This window comes from Aethalodelphis obliquidens, unplaced genomic scaffold, assembly GCF_003676395.1.
Source record: "Aethalodelphis obliquidens isolate GAN/ISIS:26980383/991018 unplaced genomic scaffold, ASM367639v1 scaffold11, whole genome shotgun sequence".
In the NCBI taxonomy this organism is placed as follows: Eukaryota; Metazoa; Chordata; class Mammalia; order Artiodactyla; family Delphinidae; genus Aethalodelphis; species Aethalodelphis obliquidens.
Genome location: NW_020837955.1, coordinates 24950761 through 24965851, shown reverse-complemented (window position 1 = coordinate 24965851; position 15091 = coordinate 24950761).

Genomic DNA, 15091 nt, shown 5'->3' with positions numbered 1-15091 from the left:
CGTTGTGGAGCACAGGCTCCGGACACGCAGGCTCGGCGGCCATGGCTCACGGGCCCAGCCTCTCCGCGGCATGTGGGATCTTCCCGGACCGGGGCACGAACCCGTGTCCCCTGCATTGGCAGGCGGACTCTCAACCACCACGCCACCAGGGAAGCCCTGTTGGGGACTTTTGAAGGTGAAATTACAAGGCTTTCTGGCATTTTGACTCCTGGGGAAAAGCAATTCTCACTATATATCTACACCCAAGGGGCTGAAACAACAAGGGGATGGATAGATCTGATAATTGATTTTCCTAGTTTGCCGAGGATGTTTACCTTCTTTAAGTTATGATTATATCCATGGCACATCAGGATAAAAGCCCCTGGTGGTAGGAAGGATTCTGAAATAGGCCCCCAAATTCCTGCTTCCTCATGCACCCTCCCTATAATCTCCTCCCTTTGAGTGTGGATGGGAAGTCTGGCTATAATTATACCTTGATTAGGTCATGTTACAATAGATGTTGTAGCAGATTAGAGAGACTCTCCTGCTGGCTCTGAGGAAGAATGCTACCATATCATGAGATAGCCACATGACTAGGACCTGAGAGTGGCCTCTAAGAGCTAAGAATGACCCCTGGCCAATAGCTATTGCAAAAAAAATAAAAAAAGATCTCCTCAGTCCTAGAGTCACAAGAAACTGAACTCTGTCAACCTGAATGGGATTGAAAGAGGATCCTGATTCTCAGGTGAAAATTCAGCTTTACCAAAACATTGATTTAAGCTTTCGAGACTCTGAAAAAAGGACCCAGGTAACCGGTGCCTGTACTTCTGACCCACAGAAACTGTGAGACAATAAATGTCTATAATTTTAAGCCACTGAATTGATGGCAATTTGTTAGAAAGCTATAGAAAACTGTTGCATCCTTAGAGGCACCCATCTCAGTCTCAAAGATAGTGATGGTAATGATACCTAGTGCGTTAGAGTAACAAATCTAAACATGGAAATTCTGTTTATACTAGGTTTGTGTTCAGCTAAGTCCTAATTTACCCCCACACCTATAGCACACTAGGGTACCCGCGCCACCCACCCACCCCCGCCCACAGTCACATTAGTGATGGAATGAGGGTGGGTAGATGGTCTCCATGGATAAGCTACTGGTATTCTGACAACTATCATTTGTGTTTTATATGTATGTTGTATAATTCTGAACAAATTATTCCTAGAATAGTTCAGAGTCTTTCAAAGGTATAACCTAGTCAAACATTTTTGTGCGTATCAGGAGCAAAGTTTGGACACATATGGTAGGGGGAGAAATTTTGGTGGACTTGAGTGCATTTTTGGGTGATATTGTACGGACAGTACTATTATTACCATTCCCTGTAACAATTATTGCAGTGCTTTGTGTGGGTGGAGCACCGAACAGCTTAAAACTTCCTTGCTTGACCACTGACCTGCATCTGGTTTGCACAGAAGCATTATATGTTAGCCATTTCTCCTCCTGCAGCTACTGACATTGAGACCATGCAACATGATGGTATAATACATGTATACATTATGAAATGATTACCACAATCAAGATAATTAACACAAATGCACTACATCAAAGTCTGCTGCATAATCTTAATTAACTTACTTCACTCTCTGGGCTTCAGGTTATTCCCTTGAAAAGCAAGGAAGTTAGATAATGGATCCCTAATCTCTTCTATCTTTGAAATCCTAAATTCTGTAGATCCAACAAAACACGAATTTAATTGTGTTGTACTCGAAGCCATAATCTCCTAAAATGTTTCTGAATACATTTATACAAAGGCCATACAAATCAACCAACAAATATTAATTGAGCCCACCATGCCAGAAGTTCTGCATTAGATATCATAACAAGATTAAAGAATCATATAACACAGGGACTCTCCTCAAAGAGCTAATAGTCTAGTTAAGGAGAAGAGATAGCACTTGAGGAAAAGGAGAAAGGAACTAGTCAGTAGGTAATTAGTGTTGCTAAGTAGATAAGGAAAGTTTTGTTGTATTTTGTAAAATGGGAGGAGTCCAAGGGGAGGGAAATAATTCTGCATGGAGTGCCAGAGGCTGCAATGAGTTTAGGGAATAGACTGGGTATGAAAGATGGTGATGAAGAGAGGGACATTACATGGCTCACAGCAACCTAGGGAAGAAATAAGGACAGAAATGGCCCATGTGAGGCAAAGCAGGGGAACAGGTTTGGCCAGATTATGTGGTGGTGCCAGGAATAGTAGTGATTAACCACTGTTAGATGCAAAGGTCATTGCTATCAAGTAGAAAGCTGATTTTTCAATATACTGTGGTTGCAAACTGACATGGCACCAGATTGAGACAGCACCACTTTTTTTTTTTTTTAATTGTTGTCTGATTTTTCTGCTCTAATAGCTCTGTGGTCAGTGTGCATCAGAGTTTTTCCTATGGTGAGATGCACATGAGTCTGCCTCACGTTTAGCAGCTGAACATCCTTGATAATTCATGCTGGCCTCTGTCTCAAATTCCCCAGCAGAGAATCAGGCATCTCCTCTGCCTCCTTACAGTACTGTGTAGATGCCAGTCTTTCATTAGTGTCATCCCTGAAAACCTTGACTAAGAAAGGGAAGGGGCTGTATCTTCAGCCCCTTATAGCTCTTTTGTTCTCAGACTGACAAGGCAAATTGGACAGAGATAGTTGTTATTATGCTTAGAGATCAAATCCCTTCAGTAATTGAAGGACTGCCTTAGAATGTGGCTAGGAATTGGAGATTTCTTGGTTTCTACCCTAAGCTTTCTATGGAGATGTATTATTGAAGCAATCTACTGTGATAGGTTCTGTTAAGTCACCCTAAAAGGTAAAGGGTTTGGGGAGTTCTGAGAGTAGATAGACTGGGACTTAGACATATCTGCAATGTCTACTCTAACACTCTCCACCCCATATGGCTAAAAAGATTCAAAATTGCCCTAGGATTTGGGAGAGGTAAAAAGAAAGAAAACAGGGGTAGGCAAAGATAACTTTCAAACCACGATGCAGGTCTGAAATCTGAAAAAGGAAAAAAGTGGATTGGAAAAACAGCTTCAAACTGAAGCATGATTTTGAAAAAAAAAAAAAAAATTCTCAACAAGTCTTGGTTTCTGTAAAGACAAAGAAGAAGTGACATCACCAGGATGGTGACATAGGTCACTCCTGACTTCGCCCCTCCTAATAAGGTGATCAACTAACAACTATTCATGAATAAGACACCATTGCAAAAATCCTATGATGACAAGTATGGTGAGTCTAACTACAGGTGCCTAAGAGTCTACCTGGAAATGGTTTGAGATTTGACTGAAAAATTTAGGGTCACTAAGAAAAGAGACAACTACTCCATAACTCACCATACTGCTGTTCTGTGGAAGACCTACATTCCAGTCTAGGAAGTAGGGTAGGAAAAAGAATCACAATATTTTCTTATGTGGAGATGCATTGAGAAATTAACCAACTAAAGGACCACTGGGACTTGTGAAAGTTAGTTATTGCTGAGAGCTCATCAGATATTAGAGTTTCTTGGGTGTTGTTTCCTACTCCGTCTTCTCACAGACCCACCTCCACTAGGATGAATCATAAATCATCCCCATCATGCCATGGATTTGATGCTAATGCCCCACAATTGTCTCCCACATTTCTGTGCCTCGATAAAATTGATATAATATCTATGTACTGAGTACAGTGAGAGTTAATGAAAAACTTATATAAAATGCTTCAAGGCATTTTACGTAAGACACAAGAGCCAAAGTATCATTATCACAAATACACATGAAAAAACAAACAAATCCTCTCTTTATACATGTCTCCTAGATAGTGGGTGCTTCCAGTTGTGTAGAGATCACAAAGAAAAGCATTAACATAGTCAATCTAGCATTAACAAATTTTAATCCTTATCCTTGGAAAAAGATGTAGTCGTGAGTGACAATTTGATGATGAAATGTATATAGCATTTCCCTCTACATGTCAAACCCATGCAATTAGATTTGAGTGTATATTTTTTCAACCCTTAAAAATCAAGGTTGAAAAAATCCAGATAAAGATCTCTTTTTCTACCAAATATATTTTATTAAATATATTTTATTACCTCCTTCATTATCTTGGAGTATGAAAGTCTCTCTCTACTTGTGTTCAACAAGTTATTCTGCAAAAGCAGTGTTCCTCCTGAGATGAATGGGAAATAAAAATTCAACAAGGAAACAGGATAATGTTGATGTTAAAAATGAAAATTTAACACCGTCTAACTTCTAAGACTGAGATTGAAGTGTGTTTAAAAATTAATTCATATTAGCAGAGTGACTGAGGACACATGGCTTTATCACCAAAAACCTTAGTTTCCTCATCTATAAAGTTAGAATCAAGAAGACATATCTAATGTGCTTACCAAGTGAAAAAAGCTTACCATGTGTTCAAGAGCAAGTATTCAGTCAGTGATAGCTGTTACAGGAAAGCATTAAAGTGTCAAGATTACAATGATTGGTTCTGACTCAGACTGTCCAAGTACAAATTCACACTAGGATACTTATTCGTTGTATGACATTGGGAAAAGTATTTAATATTGCTGAACTTTCACTTCCATTTCTGGAAAATGGGGTAATGTCATAACCTATCTTACACTGTTAAGGAATTCAAACAAGAGAGTATGTGTAAAGAACCTAGAAGAGTGCCAGGCATATATTAATCATTTAGTAAATGCCAGTTAACATGATCATTATTACTATAATCACTGTCATAATAAAAATGCATTCACAGGCTTCTCTGGTGGTGCAGTGCTTGAGAATCTGCCTGCCAGTGCAGAGGACATGGGTTCAGCCCTGGTCCGGGAAGATCCCTCATGCCTCAGAGCAACTAAGCCCATGCGCCACAACTACTGAAGCCCGCGCATCACAACTGCTGAAGCCTGCATATCACTACTACTGAACCCGCACGCCTAGAGCCCATGCTCCACAACAAGAGAAGCCACTGCAATGAGAAGCCTGCTCACCGCAACAAAGAGTAGCGCCTGCTTGCCGCAACTAGATAAAAAAGCCTGTGTGCAGCAACGAAGACCCAACACAACCAAAAATAAATTAAAAAATAAATAAATTTATCAAAATAATGCATTCACTGGTAACGCAAAGATGAGACACTTTGCAAAACTGAGACCTTTGCTTTAATTTTAAATGTCATAAAATAAAAGAGACTACTGCTGGAGAGGAAATGTCTCCTAAATAAAAGTCACAACACCCTCTTAAATTATTTCCAATACTGTTGTTGACACTCAGACTTCCACACCTTCTAAGCAGAATCTCCTTAATGTGCAATCTCCCTTGTTTTCTCTGGAATCCTACTTAAGGCTGAAGCAATCATACAAAACTTTCAGAGTGGGAAGGCTATCTGATTATGGCATCTCATCCGTCTATTGGATTTGCCATTTTTAATATAAAAGTTCCTAAATTATTAACTTTCCTCAAAGTGATATTTGATAGCAAAAGTAATATCTGCATGAAGTATTCAGTGATTTCTATTTTAAAAAAGCCATAGATAGAGCATAATAATTACACTGTCAAAGAATACAAGTTTCCATTTTCTCAGAGAAATCTATATTGCATGGTTTCAGTTTCACAGGCTGTCATCAAGATGGTAAGACTTGTTCCTCCTTTAACTGCACCATGGCAGCCGTTTTATGAAAAATGTACGTGCAGTGCCTGCTTTTCAGAAGGGTGTCAAATCCATGCCATCACTTATAAAGTCACACATGTGCACAAAGAGGCAGGCTTGCTTCCCAGTGGAACTGGAGAAGAACAGGGGTTCAAGTTCTCTTGTACGGGTCAGATGTGGTAACATATATACCAGTGATGATCTAGTAATAATGGGAAGACCAGAAGTATACCTTTCCAAAAGAGATTTCCCCTCAACTGAAGCTCAAAACAACTGTCCACCAAGGAACGTTAGTTTTATGACTAGTTCAAAGTCTGTGAGCAATCTCCACTTTTAGCCTCAGAAATTTCACACATAAATTATATAGAGGTCAACAACAATCTAGAGCTGAGGACCAGGGATCAACGTGATACTGGATCAGCACTTTGTGTCATTTTAGGTCAGTCTCGTTTGTCTGCATTCATCCTAACTCCTCAGACTATTTCTGTTTAATATCACAAATTGAAAGGGCTTCAGAAGGTACAAGATTGGTTGAGGCCTTGTCAGCAGTAAGAAGTCAGCATATGATATGTCCCATTCCTCAGAATTTTATAACCACAATGGAAAATTAAAATGTGTTCATAAAAAGTGTTTTTTTACATTTTTTAATTTGAAAACTTAAAACTTGAATTTATGTCTTAGAAATTAGAGCAAAGTTTAAGGATGGGATTTCCAGGGAAGCAAGGAGCTTGTCAGCTCAGAAAGTGCTATAGAGAACTCGTACATCAATTGGGAAACAGGTAGAAGACTTTTGATATTCTATCTCAGACGGATATTCCATGACTCTACCATGCTTGCAGTGGGGGCCTGTGAATTGAAATGATGAAATGAATGAGGTAACTTCTGGTCCTTGCCCTATTTCAGTCCCCCTCACCTGTGACCACAGGCAGATCCTTCACTCTGTGATCTGTATTCTCACCCCAGCATCTTTATGTGAGGATTCAGTGAGCTTATTCCAGTCAAAGTGCCTTGTACATTGTCTTGGGCTAATTTGATGTAAGATTAAAGAATAAATTAAAAAGGATACATTTGCTATCCACAGCACCAAATGTGTCTTGGGTAAAAAGTGGGGAAAAGAGCCACATTTCAAACTTCCTTGTCCATCTTTCCCATAATGACTTTCACTGCTGTATATGACTTCTTTCACTCTCCCTCCTTCTCTCTATGTTATTTCTTGATCCTTCAAGATCTGAACCCATCTTAATCCTTTTCTCTTAATATACTCCTCAACTTTACCAAACATTTAAAGGAGAATAAATTTTCCTTACTTCTCCACACATATCACAAAGCCTTTTCTTACCATTTCTTTGAACTTCTCCATGCTGTTGTTATGTCCTTTCTCTTCCTCCTAAGAATCATACACATACCTCAGCCATTACCCTAATTACAGTGCATCGTAATCACATTTTTGAGCTTCTCTTCCCAAGTTAGAATAATATCCATGTCTAACTTTTGGCACATAGTAGATGCTCAATAAATAAATCAGTGACTGACTAAATGAATGGATATCCCAGAGTTGTCAATTTTAATGATTTATGAAGTAAACAGTTATTTCTTAGCAAGCCTTCACCATCAAAAACTATTTTTTTTCCCAAAGTCATGGTTTTTAAGAAAATCTGGTATCTTTCAGAAACCCCAAATTATTCTCCACTCAGGATGAAAACACACTGGACACTAAATTGTGATTGTTTTTACCCACTCAAACATCCTAGTTTTTGTTTGTGATTTTGTTGTTGTTGTTGTTTATTTTTTCTGTAAAGCAGAATTTAGAGTAAGCTTATCCCTTCTGTGGTAGACAAGATTATAAAATGACCCTTGAGATTCCTGGCTTTCCCCTTGAACTTTGGATGGACCTGGGAATATGATGGGATAGTCATTCCCTTGATTTGGGTACGTTATATGGCAAAGGTGACAGGAGAATCACTTCCATGATTATGTTACATTATATTAGACTCCACTGAAGAAGACTGTGAAGATAATCTGTTGGCTTTGAAGAAGCAAAAAGCTTCTGCTATGAGAGGGCTACTTAGCTAGGACCTGAGGGTGACCTCTAGGAGTTGAGTAACCCCCAAGCAATAGCCAGCAAGAAAGCAGGGATTTCAGTGCTGATACTACAGAGAATTAAATTCTGCCAATAACCAGTGAGCCTGAGCCTCAGATGAGCTCACAACCCCAGCCAACACCCTGATTCAGCATGAAGAGAACCTGAGCAGAGTGTACAGACCCTTGACACATGGAAACTGAGATGATAGATGGGGATTGTTTTAAGCTGCTAGGTTTGTGGTGACTGGTTACACAGCAATAGAAATCTAACTCAGCTTTCAAAGAAGTTGGTTTAGACATTGGATTATATAAAACGACTTGTTATAAGTAGCATTGTAATAGGGAAGAACAAATCAGACTCCGTATTAGATCTGTTCCTTTTTACGTTAACCTTTGTTCTTTGTTGCCTGTGCTTAGTCATGCTGACTCTGCCATTCCTGTGACCCCCAAGCTGACTCCTCCCAGCCTGGGGTCTGCACCTTTTGTAAAAGAATGTTGCCTACAGACTGAACCATACAGGATAGCCTATTACCAAGGCTCTGACTTTTTAGAGCCCATTCGTAGGAAGATAGATAAAGAGTTGCAGAACCAAGAATAACAATTGTTTTGTTGAAGGTTTACAGGAACATCATGACCTGATCATGACCTGACCTACCTGGATAGCTGCTAGAATGATAGATGGGACACCAAGAAGTTTGCAACAGCTAACCACACCCCTCCCTCACCTTGCCTTTTTTTAAAAAAATTCATTTATTTATTTTTATTGGAGTATAATTGCTTTACAATGTTGTGTTAGTTTCTGCTGTACAATGAAGTGAATCAGCTATATGTATACGTATAGTATATCCCCTCCCTCTTGGACTTCCCTCCCACTCACCCATCTATGTCGTCACAGAGCACCGAGCTGAGCTCCCTGTGCTATACAGCAGGTTCCCACTAGCTATCTATTTTACACATGGTAGTGTATTTATGTCACACCTAATCTCCCAATTTGTCCCACCCTCCCCTTCCCCGCTGTCTCCACATGGCCGTTCTCTACATCTACGTCTCTATTCCTGCCCAACAAATAGGTTCATCTGTACCATTTTTCTAGATTCCACATATATGCGTTAATATATGATAGTTGTTTTTCTTTCTCTTTCTGGCTTACTTCACTCTGTATGACAGAATCTAGGTCCATCCACATCTCTACAAATGACTCAATTTCATTCCTTTTTACGGCTGAGTAACATTCCATTGTATATATGTACCACATCTTCTTTATCCATTCAAATATTGTTGGACATTTAGGTTGTTTCCATGTCCTGGCTATTGTAAATCATGCTGCAATGAACATTGTGGTACATGTGTCCTTCTGAATTATGGTTTTCTCGGGGTATATGCACAGTAGTGGGATTGCTGTGTCATACGGTAGTTCTATTTTTAGTTTTTTAAGGAACTTCCATACTGTTCTCCATAGTGATTGTATCAATTTACAGTCCCACCAAAAGTGCAAGAGGGTCCCCTTTTCTCCACACCCTCTCCAGCATTTGTTGTTTGTAGATTTTTTGATGATGGCCATTCTGACCGGTGTGAGGTGATACCTCACTGTGGTTTTGATTTGCATTTCTCTAATAATTAGTGATGTTGAGCATCTTTTCATGTGCCTGTTGTCCATCTGTATGACTTCTTTGGTGAAATGTCTATTTAGGTCTTCTGCCCATTTTTTAATTAGGTTGCTCGTTTTTTTGATATTGAGCTCCATGAGCTGTTTGTATATTTTGGAGATTAATCCTTTGTCTGTAGCTTCATTGGCAAATATTTTCTCCCCTTCTGAGGGTTGTTTTTTTGTCTTGTTTAGGGTTTCCTTTGCTGTGCAAAAGCTTTTAAGTTTAATTAGGCCCCATTTGTTTATTTTTGTTTTTATTGTCATTACTCTAGGAGGTGGGTCAAAAAAGATCTTGCTGTGGTTTATGTCAAAGAGTGTTTTTCCTATGTTTGCCTCTAAGAGTTTTATAGTGTCCAGTTTTACATTTAGGTCTTTATGACAAAGGAGGCAAGCACAGACAATGGAGAAAAGACTGCCTCTTCAATTAGTGGTGCTGGGAAAACTGGACAGCTACATGTAAAAGAATGAAATTAGATCACTACCTAACACCATACACAAAAATACAATCGCCTTGCCTTTAACACGGCTTTGTTGAAAGCCTTCAGAGAGTTCAGGGTTCTACTGGGGCATGGCCACCCATCTCCTTGCACGGCCCTGCAATCAACCTTTCTCAGCTCTAAACTCCAGCATTTTGGTATTGTTTGGCTTCACTGTGCATCGGACACAGAGACTTGCACCGGTAACAGGATGATCATGGTTCTCAGTTTGTCCAGGACATTTTCCAGGTAAGTCAGTTACCTACCTTACATATTATTAGCATTATCTTATACTCTCAAAAGTGTTCTGATTTGAACTATAAGTTTTATGGTCATCCTCCTTATAAGGTCTTTTTCCCTTTAAGGTGGTAGAAAGAATCAAAGTATAGAATCTTTAAGATTTACAAACAAAGCAAGTCCTTTACTACAAATGATATCCCAAATCTATTGTGTTATTACTTATACATGCTATAAATCCCATTAATCAAAAAAAGTTTATGAATATTTACTGTGTAATATAGCCTCTGGATAAAGTAAAAGTAATAACCGTATTTTCCTCTGCCTAATAATCTCCTTCTCTCCTTATTCCTATACAATTTTCTTCTCTCATCTGGGACTGTATTACCCAGCTTTTACTAGATGCATGGTCTGAATGATTTGAAAAGCAAAGTTTAAAGAGGCCTCAGAAACTGTTTTGGGTGTAAGTAACAGGATTTCAATTCCGATTGATATAATATTTTGTACACAAAACTGAAAAATCCAAGTATGGCCTCACTTCAGGCACAGCTGGATCCTAACGTTCAACCAATGTCATCACAAACTTGTTTATCCCTGATTTTCAATTCTGCTTCCCATTATTTTCATTTTATTTCCAGGTATGTTCTCTAGTCAAGACCCCAGAAGTTACAGACTCAGTCTCGTGGAGGTCATTGCAGAGTGATTATTTCTTCCCTGGAAACTCCAATAAAAATACCAACGTTTACTCTTATGAGACCAAATTGGGTTATATCTAATTGTTACTGAGTAGGGGTCAGGTGAAATATGCTAGCTAGCTAGGTTCAGGTCGTATGCTCTGAATCTGGAGAGGAATGGTGCCAATCCCACGTTAAGACACTTGAACTGAGATCAGGAGTGATTTCTTGGGAATACTGTACTGTGGTTTTCAGAATGAGAGGCAAAGGTAATGTGCTGAGCAGTCAAAATCAGCCCACATCCATCATAGTCAGCCTTGCTGTCAGCTACATTCTGACCTTGGGTTAGCTGAGGAGACCATGGTTGCCATGGTTACTACTGTAAAAACAACAAATAAGATATCAGGATCTCAACCAAATAAAGTTTTATTATTAAGTCCAATAGAATTGTCTCTGATTGGACAGTTCTTCTGGAAGGCTCCCCTCAAAGCAGGGAGTTGGTGATTCAAGCCCCTTTCATCTTGTGGCTTTACCATTTTTTAATCATTAAAGAACTGTCCAATATTCCATCAGTTAGGGAAAAAGGGTAGAGAGTCATGTATATGATGGCTTTATGGGAAGGCCTGGGAGTGGCAAATACTATTTCCCTCTATGCTATGAGGAAGTGTGAAGAGGCTGGCAAATTTAACTTATCTTTGTGTCCAGTGGAGGAAGTATATGGTTTGTTGAATAGTCTCTACCACTAATCCTATGCTTCAAATGAGTAACTGGCTTCTCCTTGGTTTCTTCAGTGAAATATTTTGCTCTAATCCTAATAACCAGCGACTTGCCTTGTTTTCCATGTCTGAGTCTCTGACTTTAAATTATTCTAAGTACCTTAAGACAAGAAACTGATAGCTAAGGAAGAAGAAGGAATCAAGGCTTGCTGACCCTCTGACAAGTCCTGGTTCAGGACCAGTGTCAGATCCCCCTACTGCTAACTGCCTGTCTAGACACCCTGTCTCTGCTCAACTCTTGTGGTCCTGTTTCCATGTCAGGTGAGAGTCTATCCTGAAAAACTGTATCCCAATTCCATCCCCTAATTGAACATGATATCTCTTCCACGTGGTTTCTGTTTGCTGACTTATTTTTACTACAGAGCCCATTAAGCATTTATTGTCTCTGCAGCAATTCTTGTGAAAACATCCCCAGTGATGCTTTAGTTTACATTTTGTCAACCTATCTGTAATATTTCCAATTTATCAGTTATAATTTTTTTTCTATAAAGCTTACCTACGTTCTCTGAGCTTTGAAGCAATTTTATTTGTATTCACTTTCTAAATAAGATGAACTCAGAGAGTGGGTAAGCAAGAGAGGAAACTTGCAAGAAAAAGCACAGAGGAAGCTTCACAAAAGACCACTGTATTGTTCAAAAATCTTTATAGATTGGTACTGGGTTATCAAATACCACAGAATACCAAAGAGGTACCACTCCTGCACAGTCAAATTGTGGGGTTTAGACATAGTCCCTGAGAGCTAAACAGAGCACACACAAATACACAGGTATCCATGCATTCATAATGCTCTTTTTACCATTTTTAAATGGTTTTTTAACTAGTCTTCTGGGAAAAAATAAGCCTAGGAAAACAGTGTGGTAGAGTGATTAAGCTTCTTGTCTCCAGAGTGAAAGTGCCTGGTTTTAAATCTTGGCTCCATCACCTATCAACCTGTGATCTTGGGTAGCCGATTATCTTAAATTCTGAGAGCCTCAAATCTTCGGTGATTAAACTCTTTAACCTTAGTCTCTTTTTGCAGATCAGTATCAATTAAGACCTAATGGAAGAGAGGTTAAAAAGCTTCAATCACCATCATTTCAGAGTCAATTAATCTCTGAAAGAGAGTAGATGGGGAAAAAATTACTCAATCCACAGCTGACTTTTCAGAAATCCCCAAATCTTGGACCTTGCTTATGAAATCACCAATTCCTTGTAGGAGGAAACTAAAGAAAATATAGATTCACCAGCCCAAAGCCTAAATAAAACATTCATTTCCACATATTTTCAGATTCCAGCATCTCCTCTGTTAAAGTTTTACCAGATGTATGTATTTGCAAAGGTGCTGTATGGGTGGGTGGGAGCTGGGGTGGGTGGGAGCTGGGGTGGGGGGGTGAAGGGGAGGGAGTTTAGAGGTAAATAAGTTCTGTGAGAATGAGCCAGTTCACATTGCTCTGTTAAGTGTGTCAGGATGAGACCTAATTTAAAAAAAAAAGCACAAATGTTTCAGCTTAACACACTAAATATCTTTATTTTTTTATTAATTTTTTTTGGAGTATAGTTGCTTTACCATATTGTGTTAGTTTCTGCTGTACAGCAAAGTGAATCAGCTATATATATATATATATATATATATATATATCTATATCTATATATCTATATCTATATATATATATCTCCCCTCTTTTTTGGATTTCCTTCCCATTTAGATCACACAGAGCATTGAGTAGAGAGCTCCCTGTGCTGTACACAAATATCTTTGGATGAAAGAACAAAGAAGGATATGCGAGGAAAATAAAACCACCTGCGGCTGTGGCAGGTCTCCTGCTCCCACTCTGCCCAGGGCAGTTGCACGGCAGCCTCTCCTAGAGCGAACAATGGCCAGACACAGTCTAGAGAAAGGCAGCTGATGAGAGGGGCCATACAGAGCTCTGAACCCCTCCATGGCCTGCCTGAGGCCCAAGGTTCTAAGGGAAGAGGACACTGTTATACATTTTTTCAACATTGAAGAATTAAGCCAAAATGGTCTAACGAGAATTTTGCTCACTCTTTCCTAAATCCCAGCCTCTCTAGCAATGGCCAAGCTGTACAGGTTTAGCTTAACTATAAGAATGGAAGTTATTTAGAAAAAGATCTTTGATATCATTTTAAAATATTTAACGTACATTAAAAGGCTGGAGGAAAAGGTGCATGATGTTTTGGCTGCAAAGTAGAGTTTAGCATTCTGTGTTCCTAAGTCCTTCCTTTGACCAGCAATAAACATACTACCTGTCTGATTCAGCATCCTTTAAAACTAGGAGTGAAATAATATTCAAAGTTCATGAAAATCAATCAAATAGTATGTTTTGCAAATAGAAAAGAGGCTTGCAAAAAAGGAAAAAGAAGCCAAAAATAAAAATAAACAAAACAAGTGAAACCAAAAGTGAAAGGACAGTGAGAAGAGTTTGGGATTACCATTAGGTGGCTATGGGGGGATAAATTAGGAGTATGGGATTAACTGATACATACTAGTATATATAAAACACGTAAGCAACAAGGATTTACTGTAGAACACAGGGAACAATATTCATTATATTTTAATAACCTGTAAGGGAAAGTATTCTGAAAAAAATATATATATACCAGAATCACATTGCTGTACACCTTAAACTGACAATACTGTAAATCAACTAAACTTCAATGAAAAACAAAAAAGTGTTTTAGAAAAATATTAATCGAGATAATATAAGAACTATTTTAAAGCCTAAATACTGATGTTAATGTTCATAAATTTTAGAAAAATGTATTAAATTATCAATGTTTGGCTTAAAAAAATTGTTTCTAAGGTCCAAACTAAATTGTCTCTTCAAATACAAGATGTAGAAATGCAACTGTTAGCACTTGGCACCCTCAAATTCTTCACATCAAAAAAAAATTTTATATATATTTATAATAAAAGGTAAATATATAGTGACATATTGTAACTAGACTTAGTGCGGTGAACAATTCGAAATTTATAGAAATATAGAATCACTGTGTTGTGTAACAGGACCCAAGATAGTGTTGTGGGTCAATCATACTTCAAAAACAAACATAAATTCAGATTTGCGGTTGCCAGAGGCAGGGATGAAGGGGGGGGATTGAACAAAGGCAGTCAAAAGGTACAAACTTACAATTATATGATAAATAAGTACTAGGGATGTAATGTGCAACATGACAAATATAATTAACTCTGCTATATGTTATATATGAAAGTTGTTAAAAGGATAAATCCCAAGAGTTCTCATCACAAGAAAAAAATTCTATTTCTTTAATTTTGTATCTATATGAGATTATGGTTGTTCACTAAACTTAGGTAATAATAATAATCACTTCACGATGTAAGTGAAATCATTATGCTGTACACCTTAAATTTATATAGTGCTATATGCCAACTACATCTCAATAAAACTGAAAGAGTAAAAAAGTAAATGTGTTCATCCGCATCTCAAAAGTAAATTTGATTTTTATACATCTAAAAGATAACCAAGCAGCATTAGCATTATAGTCAGAAGGACAGAAATTACCTACAACCCCAAACCACTCGTATTTTAATAGCATAGTAATAT